Source organism: Xenopus laevis, chromosome 8L (genome assembly GCF_017654675.1).
Source record: "Xenopus laevis strain J_2021 chromosome 8L, Xenopus_laevis_v10.1, whole genome shotgun sequence".
Classification (NCBI taxonomy): Eukaryota; Metazoa; Chordata; class Amphibia; order Anura; family Pipidae; genus Xenopus; species Xenopus laevis.
In genome coordinates, this window is record NC_054385.1 from 62,184,589 (window position 1) to 62,209,377 (window position 24,789).

The 24,789-nt window shown below is 37.1% G+C and overlaps 1 protein-coding gene across 2 annotated transcripts in view; it reads right to left on the bottom strand.

Moving 5' to 3' along the window:
* Positions 1-15,220, bottom strand: part of arhgap35.L (Rho GTPase activating protein 35 L homeolog) — a 33,075-nt gene extending 17,855 nt beyond the window's left edge. The window contains exon 1 of one of the 2 annotated variants that reach the window (XM_018228815.2): positions 14,935-15,220. The gene's annotated coding sequence lies outside the window, so the exon portion shown is untranslated. The remainder of the gene's footprint in view (positions 1-14,934) is intronic. The other variant, XM_018228816.2, reaches the window with a different exon arrangement.
* Between the last annotated feature and the right edge of the window lie 9,569 nt (positions 15,221-24,789).

The window sequence follows — 24,789 nt, forward strand, 5'->3', positions numbered from 1 at the left end:
AACATGTAACAAATTGTTCTTATCAACTGATTTTCTGTAGAGGCTAGTTTGTATCACACCATTATTTTTAGTTATCGTAACATCCAAGAAGTTAAGTTCAACTTCTGAACACTCATAGGTGAATTTTATGGTGTTGTGACTCAGATTAGCCTCTTGTATCATACTTATAAGATCTGCCTTAGGGCCTGTCCAAATAAGTAGGATGTCATCCACAAAACGGAAGTATTTCAAAATATGTCTACAATAAGGTTTTTTTTCCAGAAACAACTTTTTTTCCAAGCAATTCACAAATATGTTTGCATATGATGGCGCAACCGCAGCACCCATCGAGGTGCCTTGTGTTTGCCAATAAAAGTCATCCTCAAAGGCAAAGTAGTTTTTAGTCAAAACCATATTAAGGCAGTCCAATATAAAATATATTTTTGCACTGTGCAGATTTGTTTCCAACAAAATTTCCTCTACATATGACATGCCTTCTCAGTGGGGAATCGAAGTGTAGAGGCTCTGTATATCTATTCCACACAGAATTACCCCGATGGAAGGGCCTCAAGTTGGTTTAATCTACAGAGGAGGTCAGTGGTATCCCTCAAACACACATTAATTTTCTTCACTTCATTCTGTAGGAAATGATCAACAAACAGTGATAAAGGTTCCAGTACCGACCCAATACCAGAGACTATAGGTCTCCCAGGAGGATTGATAAGTGTTTTGTGCACTTTGGGTAATAGGTATAGCACAGGAACCCTAGGACTGTCTGTGATCAAAAAGTCTTTTTCTGTGGAGTTAATTACAGAATTAAGGTTTGCATCTTCCACCATCAAATCAATTTGTTTTTTATCATACTAGTGGGATCGTATCCAATTTTCGCATAATGACCTGGGGTGTCTAATTGTCTAAATGCCTCTCGATTATACTGATCCTTATCGAGCACCACAATCCTCCCCCCTTTATCTGCTTTGCGAATAATAACCCCATTATTCTGTTGTAACTCTCATTTCTGTTCAGTATGGCTAAGATTATCTACACACTTCTGTTTATTGGTAGCCCATATCTTTCTCATTTCAGTAAGTACTACATGCTCAAAGGTTTCCACAGAGTCGTTAGTTAAATCAGGTATAATCGTACTTTTTTTCTTAAAAGCACTCTTAGGTTCAGGCATAATGCGATCAGTATAACACAATTTTAATTTTAGTTTACGGGTGAATTTTAAAAAGTCAGTTTCACAGTCTTCCATGTGCACATTATAAGATGGTACAAATCCAAGTCCCTTATTAAGAAGGGAAAGTTCCAGGGGTGATGGCTCATGGGTGGATAAGTTAATTACTAAATCAGTTACCTCGGTAGCCGTCTCTGCGGGTACATGTCCCTTGGTATTGGGATTCTGGGATTGAAAATGTCATACCACATGTAATTCTACATTTGTAGTGTACCTTTTTTAAATGCCCATGTGGCATGGGATATGTGGGTCAAACGAAAAGAGAAGTGAAAAAGAGGATCCAGGAACACAGAGGCTATATTAGGAACTTCAAAGCAGGCACACAAACGGACACGCAGGTGTCTAGACATTTTGTTGAATTTAATCACAATCCAATGCAATTTAGATGGTGTGTACTAGATGAGATTGGGGTGGATATCAGAGGTGGAGATAGACATAAGAAATAACTCCAAGCAGAAGGGAAGTGGATTAGAAGGCTGAATACATTAACCCCGAGTGGACTAAATGATAGTTGGAGTCTGAAACCATTTTTATAACCCTTTCATGCCTTTCCTTCTTTTTTGATTTTGCAGGCCTTGAATTTTCATCAACATACATGAGTAAAGTTCTGTGGTAAGAGTTAATACTAGTGCAAATTTGTGTCAGCTGAATAAATGTAACGGTTTGATCCATAGCAAGTTAGCGATCTTTTGAATACTATGTTGTAGTTCATTTTAGATACATTTTGAGAGCAAATAGATTACAATGTAATTGTTAGAAAGGAAAGTATCCGTTTACGAGTATTCGCTAGACAAGTAATGAAAGTATCACGTTATGATTATGTGTTTTTAATGCCTTTTAATTGTATGTAGAATATTCTTAAATAGATTATTATATTTATATGTATTTATATGTTGTTTTACAGCACTTTCAGAATACTGAAGATTATTAAGCACAATATATTTGGATAATATGGACTTATCATTCACTTGATGAGGAATATGGATTCAATGGTTAAATGTTGTTTTACACTGTTAACTTATGACACGCCTGAGGGCTAATTAGTCACTTTATGGGAGGGCTTATATAAGCCTGATTTGTTCTGTATAAGTTACACTTGATAAAGGATCAACATGGATCCGAAACATGTCGTGTAGTAGCCTTGAATAAATACAATCACAGCATAAATTGCTATTTATGAGTGCTCTCCTCATTCTTGGAAATCGTTAAGTATATATGGGGCTAGACATATTGTCAGTTTCCCAGCTGCCCCAGTCATATGACTTGTGCTCTGATAAACTTCAGTCACGCTTTACTGCTGTACTGCAAGTTGGAGTGATATCACTCCCCCCCCCCCAGCAGCCTAACAACAAAACAATAGGAAGGTAACCAGATAGCAGCTCCCTCAAGATAACAGCTCCCTGGTAAATCTAAGAACAACACTCAATAATAAAAGCCAAGTCCCACTGAGACTGATTCAGTTACATTGAGTAGGAGAAATAACAGCCAGCCAGAAAGTAGTTCCACCCTAATGTGCAGGCACAAGTCACATGACTGGGGCAGCTGCAAAACTAACAATAATTCTAGCCCCATGTCAGAATTCAAAATTGAATATAAAAAAATCTGTTTGTTCTTTTGAGAATTTGATTTTAGTGCAGAATTCTGCTGGAGCAGCACTATTAACTGATGTGTTTTGAAAAAAAAAAACGTTTTCCCATGACAGTATCCCTTTAAGTATCTAGGATGCCATGTTGTTCGAACATTCATTATGATGTTTTCTAAGGCTTATTAGTCTATCAGTGACCGACAACAAGCCCACCTTGCAACTAAAGAACTTTGACTGCCAGTGAAATACTGCACTTTTTACAATCACAGCAGCACCTGATGGGTTATTTTTCTCCATTTCTATTGTACATCGTATATATACATACATACATACATATATATATATATATATATATATATATATATATATATATATATATATATATATATATATATATATATATATATATAAATACCATATCTCCAGTTTTAATCTGGAAAAGTTCTATAAAATAATATTTATGAAAAATGATGATGACTTTATGCATTATAAATATTTCATAATTATAATATAAGTTAATTCATAATCTAACTGTTCTTAACTCCTAAATTGCAAGAAATGATGGACATCTCACCCTTTGACCCAAAGTAATTGATGCAAAACTGTGACAAAAAAACAAGATGTAGTAGACAGTTTCCCAAAGGAGGCACTAGAAGTACTTTAACACGTGTTAAGTATATATTCCAAAATGCAACAGGATTGTATTTCTGCCGATTAATAGCTACAGCACTTACTACTGATTATAATGGGGTCCAATAGTGATTCATTTGGTCAAATTTTGGCAAGACAGCTTTGTCTATTGAAAAAATTTTTTGTTCTTTCATGCACTTACACGGTAAAGAGTTAAACTGAAAGTACTTCAACTTCCTAATTCTTCAGGGTAATTGGGTTTGGAGAGAAGATAATTCTAATTACCAATTCTAATAATAGTAGAGGAAAGGGTGGGGCTAGTTTAAAAGACAATTAAAGCCTAAAATTAATATAGCAATAATTTCTTTATTATAGATAGCAAATGTCATGTTCCAACAAAAAGGTTCTGCAACCCTACACAGGTAGAGGACCTATTATGCAGAATGCTCGGGACCTGGGGGGTTCCGGATAAGGCATCTTTCTGTGATTTGGATCTTCATAAGTGTCTACTAGAAAATCATGTAAGCATTAATTAAACCCAGTAGGATTGTTTTGCCTCCAATAAGGTTTAATTATATCTTGGCTGGGATCAAGTACAAGCTACTGTTCTATTAATACAGAGAAAAATGGAAATCATTTTTTAAAATGTATTAAAATGTATTATTAAATTATTTATTTGATTAGAATTGTGTCTATGGGAGATGGCTCTCCTGTAATTGAGCTATCTGCATAATGGGTTTCCGGATCACGGATCCCATACCTGTAATAGTAAAGATGCAAGGGCATAGGCCCATAGGCTTTCAGCAGTTATGGAGACAATAAACTTAGGGGTCGTCCAAAATCCTCAAGTGTGGTTTGTCATAGAATCTGATGTTACAGGGCTGATGTTATAGTCTAATGGGTTCTGAGCTGCTGTGTAATTTGAATCTCAATTAGGCATTACAGCCTTATAAATCATTAAGAATATGTATATCATCCAGTCATTGGACAATAAATTTGAAAATGGCTGGGTGTCTAGCCGAAACGTCTGTTTTTGCTACAATAAACACCACACGTCAAGTGGTATGTGAAATAGAGAGTTTTTGTTTTAAATTGAATACAAGAGAGTGCTGGTCCTTACCAACCATATGCATTGTTAAAGAGATACTGACACCAGAAACTAAACGCTTTTTTATATCTATCATAATATTGCATTTGAAAGCTACTTATAAATTTGCCATAAAGTATGTGCACAATGCTTTTAAATTACCTGTCTGATGTCCCATGTTCCTGTATGAGGGGGCTGCCATATTTGTGCAGCAGTATTTGAAACACTAAGGGGCCCATTTACTTAGTTCGAGTGAAGGAATAGAGGAAAAAAAGTTTGAATTTCGAATGGTCGAATATAGCTACTTCGACCTTCGACTATGACCTTTGAATCGAACGGTTCGAACTAAAAATCGTTCGTATATTGGACCATTTGATAGTCGAAGTACTGTCTCTTTAAAAAATTCTTCGACCCCCTACCGAAGGTCCCCATAGGCTTCCTAACAATTTACTGATTGAAGGAATATCCTTCGATTGATGGATTAAAATCCTTCTAATCGTTCGATTCGAAGGATTTAATCGTTTGATCGAACGATTATTCCTTCGATCGTACGATCATAGGAATATTGCTAAATCCTTCGACTTCGATATTCGAAGTCGAAGGATTTTACTTCGACGGTCGAATATCGAGGGTTAATTAACCCTCAATATTCGACCCTAGGTAAATGTGCCCCTAACTGACAGGCTGAGATGGGACAGGCAGGTTGGCAAACTTATAACTAACAATTACTTACAAAAATGAACCTCTCAGCAAAAAAACGATCAACATGACCTATAGGTAACTTTTAATGTACATTTATATTTTTAAAAGCAGTTTTTTAGTGTCAGCATCACTTTAACTGACCATGTAGTTTAACAAATTTGGAGACGAGTGCAGATACACTGGCTTTGACATATACATATATAGAGTTCTTTCTGATAGAAACTGCATTTCAGGTGTTCAGTGACAGAGCACATTTAAGATTGCAAAAATTCTGACTCAATGTAAAAAGGCAATATTTACAGATACGTACATGACAATTTGATAAGACTCTGACAGGGATGATCATCTCTGGATTAAGTTTACATTCATTTATGTTGCATTAGGTTGTCAAGGGGCAATATCCTGACAGCATACTGATGGACAAGTTTAAAAACAATTCTCAAGTGTATGACAATATCTGAACAAGTATGTTGTGTATGTCATGAGAATGAAATTGAACAGGGCTGCCATTCTGAAATCCAATTGTATTCGCAGCCAGTGCACAAACACATAACCTGGTGCAGAAATTAGTATCCCTGTACATTTGACAATGTTTGATGGGGCCCCAAACTATGACCAAACAATTATCCACTTCTGTCCAGTGTACTCATAAAGAATAATAAAATACTTCCCTGCTATAAAATGTTTACAAGATATTCTAGAATTACATGAGGACATATGGGACACTACATCGAGACAGCTGCCTCAGAAACACTACTATAGTTCATATAAACGAGCTGCTGTGTATCAATGGCATACATTGAAAAAAGGCTATATGACAGAGGTTTAATAGTGGATAACAGATAACACAATTATATTCTACAGAGCTTATCTGCTATCTACTTTGTAACCCAAGCATTTTCTCCTTTGAATGGCTGCCCCCATTGCTACACAGAAGCTTATTTATATACACAATAGTACTGTTTCTGAAGCAAACAGTTTTACCAGTGCAGTGCAACAGTACATATTATTACTACGTTAAACCACTTTCATTTTTTGATGTTGCTGTTCCTTTAAACATGGGCTGTACAAATAGGTTGTACACACTCTGCCGCAAGGACACACAACTTGATGCATTTCATCTGCATTCGGTGCATCCCTGCGGCCAGAATACAACCTCATTGAAAAGTACATGCTGCTTTTTTTCCCAGATTCCAAGAGCACCAATGTGTAGGATTCCTAACGTGAGTAAGCACAGACTCAGTTACATGGATACACGTTACTTGAACATGTCCAGATACAGTTAGGCCCATAAATCTTTGGACAGAGACAACTTTCTTCTAATTTTGGTTCTGTACATTACCACAATGAATTTTAAATGAAACAACTCAGATGCAGTTGACCTGCAGACTTTCAGCTTTAATACAGTGGGTTGAACAAAAAGATTGCATAAAAATGTGAGGAACTAAAACCTTTTTTTTAACACAATCACTTCATTTCAGGGACTCAAAAGTAATTAGACAAATTAGAAAAACTAAAAATAAAATGTTCATTTCTAATACACTTGGTTGAAAACTCTTTGCTGGCAATGACAGCCTGAAGTCTTGAACTCATGGACATCACCAGATTCTGGGTTTCCTCCTTTTTAATGCTCTGCCAGGCCTTTACTGCAGCAGCTTTCAGTTGCTGTTTGTTTGTGGGCCTTTCTGTCTGAAGTTTAGTTTTCATTTCAAGTGAAATGCATGCTCAATTGGGTTCAGATCAGGTAACTGATTTAGCCATTCAAGAATATTCCACTTCTTTGCGTTGATAAACTCCTGGGTTGCTTTGGCTGTATGTTTTGGGTCATTATAATACAATCAATTTGACTACATTTAGCTGAATTTGAGCAGACAGTGTCTCTGAACACCTAAGAATTAATTTGGCTGCTTCTGTCCTGTGTCACATCATGGATAAACCCTAGTGTACCAGTGCCACTAGCAGCAATGCACACCCAAGCCATCACACTGCCTCTGACATTTTTTTCAGATGATGTGGTATGCATTGGATCATGAGCTGTTCCACGCCTTCTCCATAGTTTTTTCTTGCCATCATTCTGGTAGAGGTTGATCTTGGTTTCATCTATCCAAAGAATGTTTTTCCAGAACTGTGCTGACTTTTTTTAGATTTTTTTTTAGCAAAGTCCTAACTAGCCTTTTTATTCTTGATGCTTATGAGTGGCTTGCACCTTGCAGTGCACCCTCTGTATTAACTTTCATGCAGTCTTCTCTTTATGGTAGACTTGGATATCGATATGCTTACCTCCTGGAGAGTTTTGTTCACTTGTTTGGCTGTTGTTAAGGGGTTTCTCTTCACCATGGAAATGATTCTGCGATCATCCACCACTGTTGTCTTCCGTGAATGTCCAAGTCTTTTTGAGTTCACCAATGCTTTCTTTCTTTCTCAGGATGTACCAAACTGTAGATTTTGCCACTCCTAATATTGTAGCAATTTCTTGGATGGGTTTTTTCTGTTTTTGCAGCTTAAAGATGGCTTGTTTTACCTGCATGGAGACCTTCTTTGACCGCATGTTGTCTGTTCACAGCAAAAATCATCCACATACAAGCACCCCCCCCCCCAAATCAACTCCAGTGCTTTTATATCTGCTCAATTGATAATGACATAACGAAGGAATTGCCCACACCTGCCCATGAAATAGCCTTTGAGTCAATGGTCCAATTACTTTTGAGCCCCTGAAATGAAATGATTGTGTTAAAAAAAGGCTTTAGTTCCTCACATTTTTATGCAATTTTTTTGATCAACTCACTGAATTAAAGATGAAAGACTGCAGTTCAACTGCATCTGAGTTTTATTTAAAATTTAAATCAAAATGAGAAAAAAGTTGTCTTTGTCCAAAGATTTATGGGTCTAACTTTATGTTTTTATCTCAAAGATAAAGGATCATACTGGAGCCTGATCCACCAATAGCACTGCTGCTATCGATCGAATGAAACGTATCATCATAAGATGGCAAAACTCTTCCCAACTCTTGCTATACTATGGCACAGAAAGAATCAACTGAAAATGTGCATGTAGCCTACTGGAATGGGCTCTTCTCACATCAATGAATGCTCATTGTGCACGCATATATCTAACTCCGAGGGGGAAATTGTAAAAACCAGGAGTGGCATATAGTGATAGGAGGTTCTGGTATGAAACCCTAGTAACCAGGTAATCTACAGCGAGAGTCAAGAGACTTCCATGGCCTCTCTGATAACAGATCTGAACATCACTGACCTGTTATAGGAAGATATGAAATGCAGAGTCTTCTTGAAGTAATTGAAGATTTTCCGCTTAGAAAAAGTCCCCACAACACACTGGACTAATATGAAACCATTTTAAGAAAGACTGAAGCTACAGTACAGGACCATAAAACAGGCAAGCACCTTTGGTTAACTGTAGTACCACATGCTTCACAACTGATATTCTCAATGGGTATTTCAGGACATTTAATTTCAGGGTACAATATTACAAACACCAAATAATAAAAGGTATTCTTATAAGGTACCCTACTCTAAAACACGTTTATATAAATACGGTCCTTTGTAAATAAAGTAAATACAGTCACGCAAGGCTCTAGGGCCCATATTGCACAGATAAAATATAAGCTAGTAAGAACCAAATAGGTATTGTACTTACAGAGGATAGATCACTTGCATAAAAAATATTAACATTATATTGCATTATTTATAAATAATCCTTTTATCCACAATAATACTCTAAATGGTTTTAAATGGAAATGTGTTAGGGACAACCACACCCCTACTTCTGGAAAGAGCTGGCTGGTCCTTCATGAGAAAGAATATCTTGTGTTTGGCTTAGTGGCACAAAAGCAATAGATTAGCATTTGTCCAGTTTGTTGATCAGGTTATAGGAAATGCAATTTCAGCTTCTGTCCATTTATGCATTACTCTGCTTTCCCCATGAACCATTTCCGTTTCTTTCCCAACTCTCCCCTCAATTCATCATGCTTTTCTTTGCTACCCCCACTCAGTACCTTTTCCCCTGGTGCAGGAAGGTGTGTTTAAGCAATAGTGTAATTTTGAGAGGAAACAAATGCAGTAATATTTGACTACAAGGTGTTTACTGAGGTTGTGGCTAACACCAGGTAGGTGCATTATGAATGTCTGTGTGGGTTATTGGGAGGATTGTAATTATGTGGGGATGTGAATCTAAAGACAACAACCGCAATATTTTCGGCTTAAACTGGAGATCTGATGCTAGTTCCTTTAGTATTCAGATACATGCAGTAGAATACAGTGGATTTTTTGTGACTAAATTAGTTGCTGATTTGCCGTGAAGAATGACTACTTTATGTGTAAAGTTTTCAAAGGATAAGCTGGCAACCCTGCTTCTTTAGGGGATTTGTGCATTTTTTCGTTATAAATGCTATGATTAGCTCTTCCGTCACACTATTATGCAATCGAGATATTGTCATGTACTGGCTAAAGCCTAGTGCCTACTAACAATTTGGTGATAAATAAATGTAGCAGTCTGAAATAGGCAACATTAACCATATCCCAAACTGCAGCACAGTGTGTCCCTTCAAAGGAACAGTAAAACCAAAAAAAAAAAATTAATGATTTAAAGGCAGATAATATAATGTGCTGCACTGGTAAAACTGGAGTGTTTACTTCAGAAACACTACTATAGTTTATATAAATAAGCTGCTGTGTAACCACGGGGGCAGCCATTCCATCACAGGATACACAGTAGATAACAGATATGTTTTAAAGAATCCCATTGTATAGTACAGATCTTATCTGCTGTGTATCCTGTGCCTTTTCTCCTTTTTTTTTTGTCACCTCACTTTTTTAAAATTGTAATTTGCTACTCAGAATGTGAGGTTTGTGCAAACACTTTAGGAACTACATTGTTAAAAAGTCCAAAAAAAATCAGTGCTGAACAGGCATAAGTTATACATACATGCAATAGTTGCTTGAAAGAGATTACATGTGTGTTTTTTCAGGCAAGTATTCATTTGACCATTGAAACAGTAAAGAGTGGGTCAAAAAAAATCTTCTTCCCAAACCCTAACCCTTTCACCCAACATGGCAAACTGTGCGATGATAATTTATATACCTAAGCCCGTCCTGCCTATCTCTGAGATCACTGGAGGGAGCAAGATGGATCTGCGTGTTTTGCCGCAACTGACATTACTAGCATGCAGGTTCCTAGCCTATTTGAAATGGTTTTTGTCTGCTGCGTTTAAGGGCAAGAGCAAACATGGAGATTAGGCACCTGTGATAAATCTCCTCTACCATGGGCAATCAGAGGAGATTTATTGGGGACATCTAGTCTCCACATGTGCCATTGCCCTTGCACCAAGTACAGCCTTTATCTTAAAGGGATATGGTTTGAAATAAAATAATACACATGCTGCTAGTGCTAGCAATTAGTTGTGATTTATTCTGAACATTAAAAACCACAGTGCAATGGCTGCCTTTTAGCGCTAGGTTCAATTCCAGCATACCTGCATGTGGTGCTGGGTACAGAGTTTTTCTGGCACACTCCAAAATAGATACAGGCAAGTCAATTGGTTCATGATAAAACTGACCATTTTAAGCTGCACTGGGACAGGAAAAGATGAGTATGATAACAAGTAATATCAGGAACTATAAATGCCCAAAATCCATCACAGGTAAACGTAGTAGGCATGTCCAAATCTAAACATGACATTTTTATTAAAACAGAATATAATATAAACATCGTTTTTTTGCCTGGTTTTATCTGTATTGGAGTCCGGTGGAGCTGCTTATTCTTGTAAATTGAATTCCTTTGCTCTACCACATTCACTTCAGAGACCTTTGCACCTTTCAATCCAAGCTCATAAGACTTTTCCCCCTGAGGGAATGTGGGGAAAACATGCTGGGCCACATCAGCACTGCCTTTTCAACTAATGGAAATTGCAGAAGTATTTACTCCCAAAGAGGTTCGAGTTGAACATCCAAAGGCCAAATAAGTGAAAAGAGGTGGAAAAGTCATTCCCAATGCAATAAGTGCCAAAAACTTGTGAACACCATAGTGTGACAAGTTCTTCAGTTTCGACAAACCAGTTTTACTCATCTTATAGGATACGGAGGCCGTACCCTGTCAAGCTGTGTTTTAAGTTATTTCTACAGATATTTATAATGCAATTTTACTATTTACAGAGGACTATGAAGAAAGCAATTAATGTATCTATACAATATTGTGGTGTGTCTAACATCCACGGATTAGTTCCTCCTCAAAAAATATTCAATGGAATTAGTTATTGCACTGACATACTTGGTTTAGTTACTTTTTAATTTTATAAGGCTGGCCCAGCGATATGGAATTGAGGTTGTTCGTAATTTAAGATAGAAATGATGACAAAGTAAATACAGCAGAATCTCAAAGTCCTATGGAGCCTGGCTGCAGTTATAGCAAAATGCACTAACTGTAATATTGCAGTATTGGATGAGAATAGAAAACAGGGCCTATGACTAATGGATTAGGATAAATTGTGATCCATCAAGAAGACAAGGTTGGGTCTGGCTACAATGGCTTAGTATGTCAAGCATACTATCTGACATCAAACAGGGAGGGGGGATATAACATATTACTTCTGTTCTCTACAGAACATGATATCATACAGAATGTGAAGGACTACCATCACCATAATGTGATATTTTCTAAATAGTAACCATCCAGAGTAAGGAGACTATATAAAGTATAAACACAAAGCACATTCCTAAATGCCAATAAAGTATTTAAAAATAATACACACTAAAGAAATAAAAAAGCACTGGACACCAAAGCACAAAGACCTATAGACTATTAGGCACAAAAGAAAATTAAAATCTTGTATTTGTTTTTTCCCCCACTAAGGAATATATATATAATATATATATATATATATATATATATATATATATATATATATATATATATATAGATATAGATATAGATATAGATATAGATATAGATATAGATATAGATATAGATATAGATATAGATATAGATATAGATATAGATATATATAGATATATATAGATATATATATATTATCTGATAATAAATCTCTCATACAGGCAATATAAACATGATTATCTCTATATTGATATAGAGTGAACAATTTTCTCAGCAATTAAAACGTAATTCATCGTATATACAATTGGTTTGCATTACAGAATAAAAAAATCAATGCACCAATAAAGATGCTATGCTTATTAGGTTTGGGTCATTATTTACTGACATGGTGCAGTGTAAATCCCACTTTTAGGTTTAGTCATAGGTCAAGGGTGTTAAACCTCAATGTCATTTCCTAGCTTTCAGTAACCAGCCAAAGATGTTCTTGGTAGACAGAATTAAATTTTTTCAAGTCACTTTACCAATCATCAATTAATTTATTTGCAGTACTATACATTACTAATATTATGGTTTAGATAAATGGATTTACAAATGTTCCCTTGTGATATTTATTTGAATATATATATATATATATATATATATATATATATATATATATATATATATATATATATACACAACACAAGTTATGAATTTCTTGTAAATTATATCCTTATAAATGGTGAGTTCTGATGTCATAAGTTATAAACGGTTTTGATGTCATTTCTGTCACATGACTCACTGAAATTTGTGTATTTTAATAAATAAAGTACCCCCAGTTGTAAAATGAGGATATTAGAAGTTCCATGACCTGTATAAAAATAGTCGGCCTTGTGTTTTTATATGGTCATGAAACTCCACGGTTACTTATAATAACCTTATATTTTACAAGAGCGGGTGCTTTATTCACTGTACTGTAATATATATTGCTAATATCATGGTTTAGATACCAGGATTTAAAAATATTCCCTTGTGATAGATAGATAGATAGATAGATAGATAGATAGATAGATAGATAGATAGATAGATAGATAGATAGATAGATAGATAGATAGATAGATAGGATAGATAGATATCTTATTTGATCTTGGGTCAGTCTGAACAGTATCAAATCAGTAATTAGAACCAAGTAGCATACTATAAGTTTGAAAATGAAAACAAAGTTGTGATTGGCTGGTATGGATATCTGCACTGGTGCTATGTATCTATGAGATCAGTCCCAAAAACCATATGTTTGGGCCATGAGTAAGGCAGTCAGTGTATTGTCATCTACTAGAAAACAGTCCATTATACACAGGTGTTTAAAATGAGGTGTGAGAAATGGAGATCTAACTCACAGTACTGCTTGTAAAGACACTATAAACACAAAAATGGATAATCTAAAATGAGTATAAAAAAGACTCAATCTATATTTAGTTCCAACAAAATAACTGCCAAAAATAAATTTCTGGGCCAAACTAGTGGGAAATGCTATTCTTTACAATAAACAATAAATTACTCCTCAAAAAGTATAATGATATGCTCTCTCCTTTACAGCTGAACCGGGGGCCATTCAAAAGTGCAGCCATAAAATGTCACTTTTCCTACTGTATTGGCATCTCTCACACTGAACTCAATACAGAAATAAAAACAGGCAAATTGTATTGTAAGGCCTTTCTCCTATTTATGGATACTGAAGACGTAACGTAGGAGAAAACCCCACAATGGTCTTTTTAATAGTACACAACAGTGTGATACCTAGACAGTTATCTAGAGATTTCCTGCACCCCACTATAAAAAAGCTTACTGTACACAAGTGGGACTGTTTTGCTTACACATCTCTCTAACAGACTTTATGCATAGACACACAATCATGTGCCTTAATTGTATATGTCTCAGGCAAGTTATATGGTGGTTTATGTATGCTCTCTTAACAATGTTCCCTTTAATTTAAGGCTGGAGCATCGAGTTCCCATATTTTTTTTAAAAAAAACCTGTATGCACAGAAATGTGGATGATCCAAAATACAATAACCACCTAACCTACTGTTTTTTTCAAAAGTTCTATTGTCCAGTATCCTGCGCTATCAATACAGAAACAGTTAGACGGCAGAGTTTTCATTGTATTACTTTGAAGTCTCTGACAGTTCAGTTATACCTGTCAGACCTCTCCACATTCCTTGGCTGTAATGTGTGTGTGTGTGTGTGTGTGTATTTTTGTATAGTGTAACACCCCTCAGTGCAAGAAATTTGACAGGCCAGACATATTAATTAAAAGAAATCTGTGGAAGCGTATATGCAGTGCTAGTTATTATATACAGTGAGTGATAGTGCTGCAGAAAATCTCTGTATGACCAGTCACTCAGCAGATAAAATAAAGGAGTTGCAAACCTGATGGCTGAAATAAAAGCATATATAAATGCAACACATTGTAACAATCGTAAAACAAAAGAAAGAAACGCTGTCACTAAAGTAACAGTATCAGAAAGCATGGCAGCTCCTGCATTACTGATCCAATCCGTGTACATGAGGTCTAGAACCAGCAAAGGATGTCCAACTTGCGGCCCTCCACCTCTATGGCTCTACAAATTCCAGCACAGCTCCACAGTAGGCTCAAGGCGTTGGCTGGAACACTGCAAGTTGTAGTCGATCAGATGGAGGGCCGCGGGCGAGACAATCCTGTCATGGATAATAAGAGAGACATAAGGTGGGATCACATTGTATGTACTGCAGCAGACGCTGCCTGTTTCTAGAACGCCAGATATGCGCCTACAAATCTACACACACGCTATTCACACAGCTGCCAGCACGGGGGTTTCACAGTGACACCTCTTCCCTACGTTCATACCCGAGTATCTTTGCGTTTGTGCGGGTGTATCCAGGTGACTGGCTCTAGATCAGGCCGCCAGCACGGGTTGAAGAGGAAGCCGGATAACTCGGGGAATAGAGCAGCTGCTCGATGTTTCCGGGTGTGTGCAGGTGACAGTGATATTACTGAGGCCCCAGCCGCTGTTTCCGGGTGTATCCGGGTGACACGGGTGTCTCCTGTAATGGCGGCTCCTTCCTTCCGGCGGGCGCGCGGGCGCGGACACTACCACAGGAGAAAGACTAGCGGGAGCGCGCGGGGATCGCCCCCGGAAGTCTACCATCTTTCTACTCTCTTTTTGCTTTTGTGACAATGGAGAAAGCAGCAACCGGAAGTAGAGATGATGCGATTTCTCCCTGACGTCATTCCGGCAAACTTTATTACAATTGGCAGCAGAAAAAAATCAAACAAAAGCTGCGGTGGGTGGCTCATTTAATGTCACAGACGCTAAATTGCTTCCTGCAATAACGAATAACCTAGTAACCTCGTATCCTATACATGCTTTGGGGCGGCTGATGCCCATGTAGGGTTGCCACCTTTTCTGGAAAAAAATACTAGCCTTCCTATATATTTATCTTTTTTTCCTATTAATAACATTGGGCTCAGCCATAATTTTTACTGGCCAGGCCAGTAAAATACTGGCCAGGTGGCAACCCTATGCCCATGTGAACTTGATACTGAGTAATACTTTATTCATTGGCAATAGGGTTGCCTCTTCCTTAAAAATGATGCCAATTTTATTAATAGGGAAAAACATCAACATATAGTAAGGCCACTGCTTCCCCCCGCCCAGAAAACGTGGCAACCCTAATTGCAAAGTGCCCGCCTGGCATAGCTGTGACAGACGGATTTGCTGCAAAAATGCTTGCTCGAAGTTCTAGGGTTGCCACCTTGCCTGGCTGGTAAAAATGATGGCTGATCCCAATGTTATTAATAGGGAAAAACAATAAATATAAAGGAAGGCCGGTATTTTTTTCCAGAAATGGTGGCAACCCTAGCGCGAACATAAACAGTGATAGGCGGACTGGGACACCAGGGGCCCACTCAAAAAAATTTTCTTCCTCTCCTCACTCAACCTCTTAGTCTCTTTTCTTTACATATTATAATCTATTATTCCATCTATTTAGCCTCTTTGTTCTTATAGAAATAAGGAATGTCCATGAAATAGGCCAAATGTTTAGCAACATGAGGCCCACTGACACCTTGGCCCACCGGGAGTTTTCCTGGTATCCCAGTGGGCCAGTCCGACACTGGACAGGGGCATCATTTTATACCACTGACTAGTGCTGTTATTAAATAATATTCTAGAGAATATCAGTTGAAAATTTAGATAGCAACCAGATCAAAATATGAATGTTATGGTTTATGTAACACCAGAGATTAAATATAAAGCTTAGGACAAGTCAAGGCAGTATTTTCAATGCTTTTATTGAGGAAGTGGGCCACACACTTGATAAAGGGTCTAGCCTGAAACATTTAGGGGCAGATTTACTAAGGGTCGAAGTGAATATTTGAAGAAAAAATTTTGAAGTAATTTTTTGGATACTTCGACCATCAAATAGTATACTACGACTTCAATTTGAAGTAAAATCCTACGACTTCGAAAATCGAAGTACTGTCTCTTTAAAAAACTTCGACTTCAATACTTCGCCATCTTAAACCTGCTGAAGTCCTATGTTAGCCTATGGGGACCTTCTACAACATTTTTCGAAGTCTTTAGAGGTCGAAGGAAAATCCTTCGATCGATCTCTGAAATTTAATAGTTCGATCGACCCTTGATAAATCTGCCCCTTGGTGTGTGTGACCCACTTCCTCACTAAAAGTATTGAAAATACTGCCTTGACTTGTCCTATGCTTTATATATAATCTTTGGATGATCCATTTGGGATATCAGTACAGGATACCCGTGGGATGAGCTACAATTAGGGTTGTCACCTTACCCGGAAAAATACCGGCCTTCCTATATATTTATCTTTTTTTCCTACCGGCCAGGTGGCAACCCTAGCTACAATTCCTAATTTATGAGCTACCATTTGCAAACAGCTAGGGGCATATTTACTTAGCTCGAGTGAAGGAATAGAATAAAAAATACTTCGAATTTCGAAGTATTTTTTTGGCTACTTCGACCATCGAATTGGCTACTTCGACCTTCGACTACGACTTTGAATCAAATGATTCGAACTAAAAATCGTTTGACTATTCAACCATTCGATAGTTGAAGTACTTTGACCATCTACTTTGCCACCTAAAACCTACCGAGCATCAATGTTAGCCTATGGGGAAGGTCCTAATAGGGAAAAACATCAAAATATAGTAAGGCCACTGCTTTTTTCCCCCTCAGAAAACGTGCAAAGTGCCCTGGCATAGCTGTGATAGACGGACTTGCTGCAAAAATGCTTGCTTGAACATAAGCAGTGATAGGCGGACAGGGGCATCTTTTATACCACTGACTAGTGCTGTTATTAAATAATATTCTAGAGAATATTAGTTGAAAATGTAAACAGCAACCAGATCAAATTATGAATGTTATGGCTTATGTAACACCAAAGATTAAATATAAAACGTAGGACAAGTCCAAGTCAGTATTTTCAATAGTTTTATTGAGGAATGTGGTGTGTGTGACCCACTTCCTCAATAAAAGTATTAGCATCTGAAAATACTGCCTCGGACATGTCCTAAGCTTTATATTTAATCTTTGGATGACCCATTTGGGATATCAGCACAGGATACCCTGTGGGATGAGGTACAATTCCAAATCTGTGAGCTATAGTAAAAACCTATTTATGTAACACCAGCTCAGTTTTAGCTGTAGGATGTGAATCTGTAAATTGAATACATCATTTTAAACAGTGGGTATTTTTAGGTGTTACTGTTACTTTAAGGTTGCAGTGGGACAAGCGGGAGCAGGGCAAAGCTGATAAAGGAGTTGGAGACCTATCTGCCCTGTTTGCAAACAGTTATTGTATTGCATAGAGTAGACAAACCCAACCCTGTCGTATAGGACAAGTACAACTTTTTAAGCAGAATTTCGGTATATATATTTTATGATTATTTTAAAATTTTATATTAAGGAAGGATAAAACTTTTAGTGCTCCACTTAAAGTGCTAGTATTCCATTAATCTCCATGGAAAACGTTTTTTTGTGATTCTGTCCTAAAGCAAAATCTCCTTATATAATGATGAAACTGTTAGTTAAATATGGACCAGTATTTATTATTTTCACAGAACAAGATATGAGTTCCTCTCATTCCATACAGGTTATCTGTGTCTGTGTTTACCTTTTCTGTTTTAACATTGTCACTGCAGCCAGGGGTGAAGGCCTCCTGGGAGGAATGTAATCTGGGCGATTGTGTTATTGCATGTTTTTTTGGGACATAATGTTAAAGTAGTTTAACTCATTCATTTTTTTAAAGACAGAGCTTAATTGCATTTTTGCTATTTTTACATTTTTTTGCCAAGAATGTAGATGGATATATAAAAACTGATGCAATAAATCAGCGTCAGTGGCGGAACTACCGGGGGAGCAGGGGGTGCGAGCGGGCCGGGGCCCGCACCCTCTCAGGGCCCCACGGCAGCGCCGCACGCCACTGAAATCAAGCCGGCAGTGTGCCGTACGGAGGGGGCGGGGCCCGGCTGTGCATCACGCACCAGGGCCCGCCCCCCCTCTAGGAACGCTGCTGATTAGCGTGTTGTTTTCAGCTAGGTTTTTAGTTTTCTTTGAGCGGGTTGTGAATATGCAGCCCTTACTAACAGTGGTATTGAAATTAGAATTGCAGTGGTAGGCTGGCACAAAAACTGGACTTCACTCCAAAAATAGGTTATTAAAGATAGTATAAAAAGTTTTTTTTACACAAAAGTGTGTAAAAAAAACTTTTTATACTATCTTTAATAACCTATTTTGTAAAAGAATATGTTCTCATGGTATCTAAAATATACGTCTCTGTAAATGTCATTTTTTTAAAAAAAAAAAAAACAAAACCTCTTTTGTAGTCTTTACAACTTCTGGATATTTTCCTCTTTTTTCCGTATCCCTTGTGCTCCCTGTAAAATCATTTTACTGGTATTGAAAGTTATCTTTACCAATCAGGTAGCAACGCTACTTTTCACTGGCAGCAACCGGAAGTGCCAAAACCAGCCTTTAACAAGAAGTGTAAATATAGAGGAAAAAGACCCTGTGATGCTTGAAGGGAGGGGATGTAATTTAAGCTCTGACAGTTTCAATATTTTTCTTCTTCCTAAAGTTTACGGGACCTCAAATGATTATGTAACTTCCACTGTACTAAATCTACTTTCACCTGAAAATGCACACCACAGGTGGTCATACACAGGCAGATAAAGCTGCCGATATCGGTCGTTTAGACCAATTTGACAGCTTATCTGCCCGTGTATGGGGGTTTCCGACGGGTCTTCCCGATCGATATCTGGCCACGATATCGATCGGGAAGGTTTGATTTTTTACCCGACCGACCCGTTGGAGCCCCTTGGCGTCTCGTAATTCAATCGTTCGACCATACGGCCGAACGTTCGAATTACCCCCATATAGCCATGCCGTAAGTGGCATATCGGGGAAGGATCCGCTCGTTTGGCGATGTCGCCAAACGAGCGGATGTTTGAGTCTATGGCCAGTTTAAGGCATAAACATTACTGTCATGTAGTAATCTTCACACTGAATATCCAATTATACAACTTAGGAGCACCAAATCCAGGATTTGGTTTGAAAACATTCAAACTCTGCAGCTTTGTGAAATGTATAATGTGCCATTTACAATTAATAAACTGTTGTCACTGTTTTATTATAGTGGTTTAGGGATGTTTTGCACAGTAAACCAGATATTAGTTACCAAGACACACTGACCCTTCATAAAATTTCCTCAATATCATGTCTTCGGCTCTTCGCCTTCCTCTCAATGGCTTAGCAGTTATGCATGTTTCCACATAAATTACTATGTTACTACAATGTTTCTATGAACAGGGGAATAAAAATAGTGTGCCAAGTATAACACAGCTTGAGTGGATGCTTGTTCAGAATTTAGAAAGAAGCTAATGTCTGAGAACACGGTAAACAGAAAAGAACCAGAGGGAGTTTTATCATTTTACCTTATGGTGTTCAGGGGTTATTGGGGGAGTTCAGGAGAGCTTCTCCAATCAGAGAAGGACATGTCAGTAATGCTTATTACATATGACATCAGAAGGACACTTTGTTCTATAATAGATGAAACTGCTTCAAACACTATAGCACACATTGGGGCAAGGCGCTGAATGATGGTGAAATCTCGCTAGCGTTATTTCGTCAAGCAAAGCGAAGTTGCTGTACCGTTGGCTAATTTGCATACGGCGGGAAGTTAAATTTCAATGGACGTATATCTTGCAGCAAATAAATTACACTACACAAGCCCAGAAAACCTTAATAAAAGAAAATAGAGTTGTTGTTGTCTAATGCCCTACACATGTGCCCAGTGTATAGCTTATGTGCCATATGTTAGGAAATGTAGGGGGAAAGCTGGGTACCCTAAAAAAAATTTACAATCTTTTGCAGCCTATTACCCTGAAAAACTAGCGAATTTACGCCAGCATTAATCACTTCGCCCTTTAGTAAATTTGCCTCATTGTCTTCAGTTCCTTTAAAATATATCCTACTAGAAAGTAGGGTTCATTCTCCATTTGATTTCCCTTACACAGAGAGGATAACTGACATGCCTAAAACATTTCTCCTTTGCATAATATATCTATTTCAGAAAGCAATCTGCCATATTATTTATTCTTCATATGGATATTCGCCACAGACTATTGCTAGAAATAAGTTGTTTCATTATATTACAGTTATACCCTATTATATTATAATTCCACACGAAAAATGTAATATAAATGCTACGTATAAACACAAAATTTCCCGGTTTACTAACTTCCTCACAGCATATACAAACAAGTTTTGAAAATATTTACCTTTGTTAAAACTTGTTCATCCAGATCAGTGTCACAGATCGTATCACAGGAGGGTGAATGAGGATTTTCTGGTTCCCCAAGGCAATATGAGAATAACTTGGATAGGCTGTCATGGAGCTTAGCTCCTGTGTATGTCTAAATAACTCAGAATATCAAATATCTCTGCAGTTCTGATAAGAGGTTGTTTTTACTTATACCCTAGCAGTGCCTTGCCTCCAGTCTGTTTTCATTTTCATTCTTCCTCTTTTTTTCCCTTTTATTTTAAAAACAGTTTATGTTGCCACTATTTCAACAACTGAAAGACAACTAAAGCACTCAAAATTTGCTGTAGTTACTGTGCTTTTGTATAAACTAGGGCTAAAGTGGCTCTATTACCATAACATTAACAGCACCCCAGTCCCTATCCCTGAGCTACAGTAAGTACATAGCAGAAACTCTGTGGCAGGAACTTCAGGGGTCTACAACAGTTATGTCACAGAACAGCTTTGCCCCTGGGCTCATTTATCACACATGCTAACCTATAACTCAGGCTCTATGAGAAACAGATTTCAGGAATAGTGGAAACATCATGGAAGTTAGTGAACTACCACAGCATTTTTAATATTAAATAATACTAAGGGCCAGACTGAAACAAGATATATATGGTATTTATAATTGCTGTTATTGTGCATTATGCTTTTCTCTTGTTAACTAACGCAAGCACATTTTTGTGCAGGAGGTGTGAGAAATGGTGTAATTATAAGTGCATAGAATACCTCTGGGCCAAATAAATGCTATGAATAGGCCTTTGTTGTTACATTGTTACAAAGGAGAAAAAGATATACTACTTTCCTTTAAAAACAAAAATGAATTGTTATTTATTTTAAAACAATGTATAAAGTATAAAGTAAGCATCATGCATTGTGTCCACATAATCTATTGTGTACTCTGCATCTCCATAGCCATGTTTGTGTTCTTTGCAATATTACAAATATTATAAATGTATTCAATTAAAACAAATGCATGCAATGGCTGGAACCTGCTTAGATTTGCACTGTGCAGCTGTTGCCTAACCATTTGGGTTTAGCATGGTAAACTCTTTTTCCATAATATGACACCATTATTATCTTGATTATTTTTACCATATATTTTTTGGAGCACAAAGATTTTGAGCAGCGCTAGCCTAGAGCTAAAAGAAGGTAAATGTTATTTTGAGTAAATTACCCGATGATGCTAGTGCAAGTCATATGCAGTACATGAACCGATGAGCCTCTGAAAATTGATATTTAGGCACACTCTCTGAGAGGCCAATGTTATGTTTTGTCCATGCAAGTCAATGGAAACAACATACAGTATTCTCTGCCGTGTGTAAGATCCCTGTCAATCCTGCAGCATGAAGTTTTGGGGGACCCTAAAGGTGGTATTTACAGGACTCTCCTGTTACAATTAAATGAACAATAACATCAAAACATGAAAGTTTTTTTTGAAGTAATTAATTTATAATATGCTGTTGCCCTGCACTGGTAAAATGTGTGTGTTTGCTTCAGAAAGACTACTATAGTTAATATAAATAAGTTTCTGTGTACCCATGGGGGCAGCCATTCAAATCTCAGGTATACACATCAGATAATAGATATGGTCTGCAGAATACAATGGGAACTTTTCCTATATCTACTATGTAACCTGTGCATTTCTCTTTTTTTTTAAACTGAATGGCTGCCCCCATGGCTACACAGCAGCTTTTTTATATAAACTATAATAGTCTTTCAGAAGCAAATACATCAGTTTTACCCGTGCAGGGCAAATGTACATTATATTTTAATTACTTCAAAACAATTTCATTTTTTGGTATTACTGTTCCTTTAAGAAGTATAACTCTTTTGCAGCTTCTGGGCTTCTAATCTACAGTCTGTAACACAATATTTTGAATGCAAAACTTGTGTAAAATAATATAATTGCTTGCACTTAAGTTCAGATAATAAACAAATAGTACCACTACACTCAATAACCCCCATGGCTTCTATTATTTACATTGCTACTCTCTCTGGTATTTTTTATTATATATAAGGCTGAGGTCATCTTGATAATATTACAGCAAAACTGTAACACATTTGCAGAAAGTTGATTCCATTTGAAAGGGGAGAAGCATGCAAACTTTTGAAGGATTGTAATTGCTCTAAGCTTTCCCAAAGGCTAAAAGACTATTGTGTATTATATAATCATTGAAACAGAATGTGGCTGCTCAATATGTAGTATATGGTATAAACAGTGCCGCAGGCAGCATCGTTCGACCGGTTACCTGGGATGGCAAATAGCCACTCCTGGTAACTTTAAGGGCCAGAGTTCTATTTTTTAAAATTGGAATTTCAGCTCTTCTAGTACAAAGATCACAATTGCCCCCTCTTGACCTGAACTGATGCTATGAAAGTAAAAAAAAGTGTGGAAGGGGTGACAAGGGATAGCATAGGCCTCCTCAGAGGGTCAGAAACTGCTAAACCACCCCTGCTCAAGGCAATGAAAAAGTTGGACAGCACTGGTTTAGACACTAAAAAATAACATTGTTTTTTTCAAAAGAATCTCAGTAATAATAGTATTGGTGACAGCGAGTGTGTATTTTCAGGCCCTGCCTGCATCAGTGAATTCTGTACCAGAATGGATTTTACACATACATGTCAGCTTTAGAACAATCTTTTACCTGGTGCTAGCTTGTATAAAGTTCATGATCTTTCATTTTCAGTATTATACTATGCCTGAAGCAGGCACTTAACAAATCCGAAAGCTTGCATTTCATCATCTTCTATGTTAACTAAAAAAGCTAACATGTTTTGATTTATGTCTAACATAGTACAACTAAGAAACTAGCAAAATGGCCTAGACCGAAAACCTTGTAGTAGTTCGTTCCTTTTAAATTTGTCACCATAAATAAGTATCCTCTGATATCAGTGACCTAAAAGTTAACAATCACAGTGAATGTAATTATACAAAAGTGCATCATATAAAAGAGCCGTTGATTCTTCCACATTTCTTCTCCTATCTTGGTGAGTGCCTTAAGTTGCATCTCTGGCTTCTTTTATTTCAGTGCATCCTGTTGCTTCTAGTATAGGTAAAATATAATGAAGGTTTGGGGAGCCGTATAATAATATTTAGAAAAATACGGTTAAAACACAGCATTGCCTTTTCTTGCCAGGTACAAGTAAGTAGAGTTGTTCAGGGGAGCCTAGTTATGCAAGATGGATTTACTGCAGCTTCTTATTCAGTTTGACAAAATGCCATATTCATTTGCAGTGAATTTTTACTTCCATAATCCAAAAATAGAAGGTTTCTTTAGATGAAGTTAAAGATTTGACTATAAAATGTAGTGCTAAACTTACAGCTAACTGAAATGATTCTATCTTACATGTGAGTATTAATTTGTTCCAGAAACATTATATAAGAGAACTGGAATAATTTTGAAAAAACAAGGATATTAAGGCATTAAGGCTCAGACTATATAACTCTTTTACACAGTGTGGGGGAAGTGTGAAGTCTGCGAAAGTGCAGTTTTTGCACCCTCCCCTTTTGAACTATGTACAAAGGTCTTTGAACTCCAGAATGTAAACTGCATTTGGACTTTGACAGTAGAACAAAGTTATTAGGAATTCAATGATGCTATGTGATATAGGACTTAAGGTATTAAACATTTTACATATGAGTAAGAGACAGCTCTGAACTGCAGGTCGCAGATCTGCTATATACTACCTTTATTATTAGTAACAATATAAGCCATTGTCATTAATTGTAGGACAGCCCTACCAATCCAGCTTCTCATTGGACATGTGCAAAGTACAGTATATATTGTGCTGGACGCATCATATCCAATGGGTGGATAAGGGGCATGGCCAGGCAGATGAATGGGGGTCTATTATATTACAACTA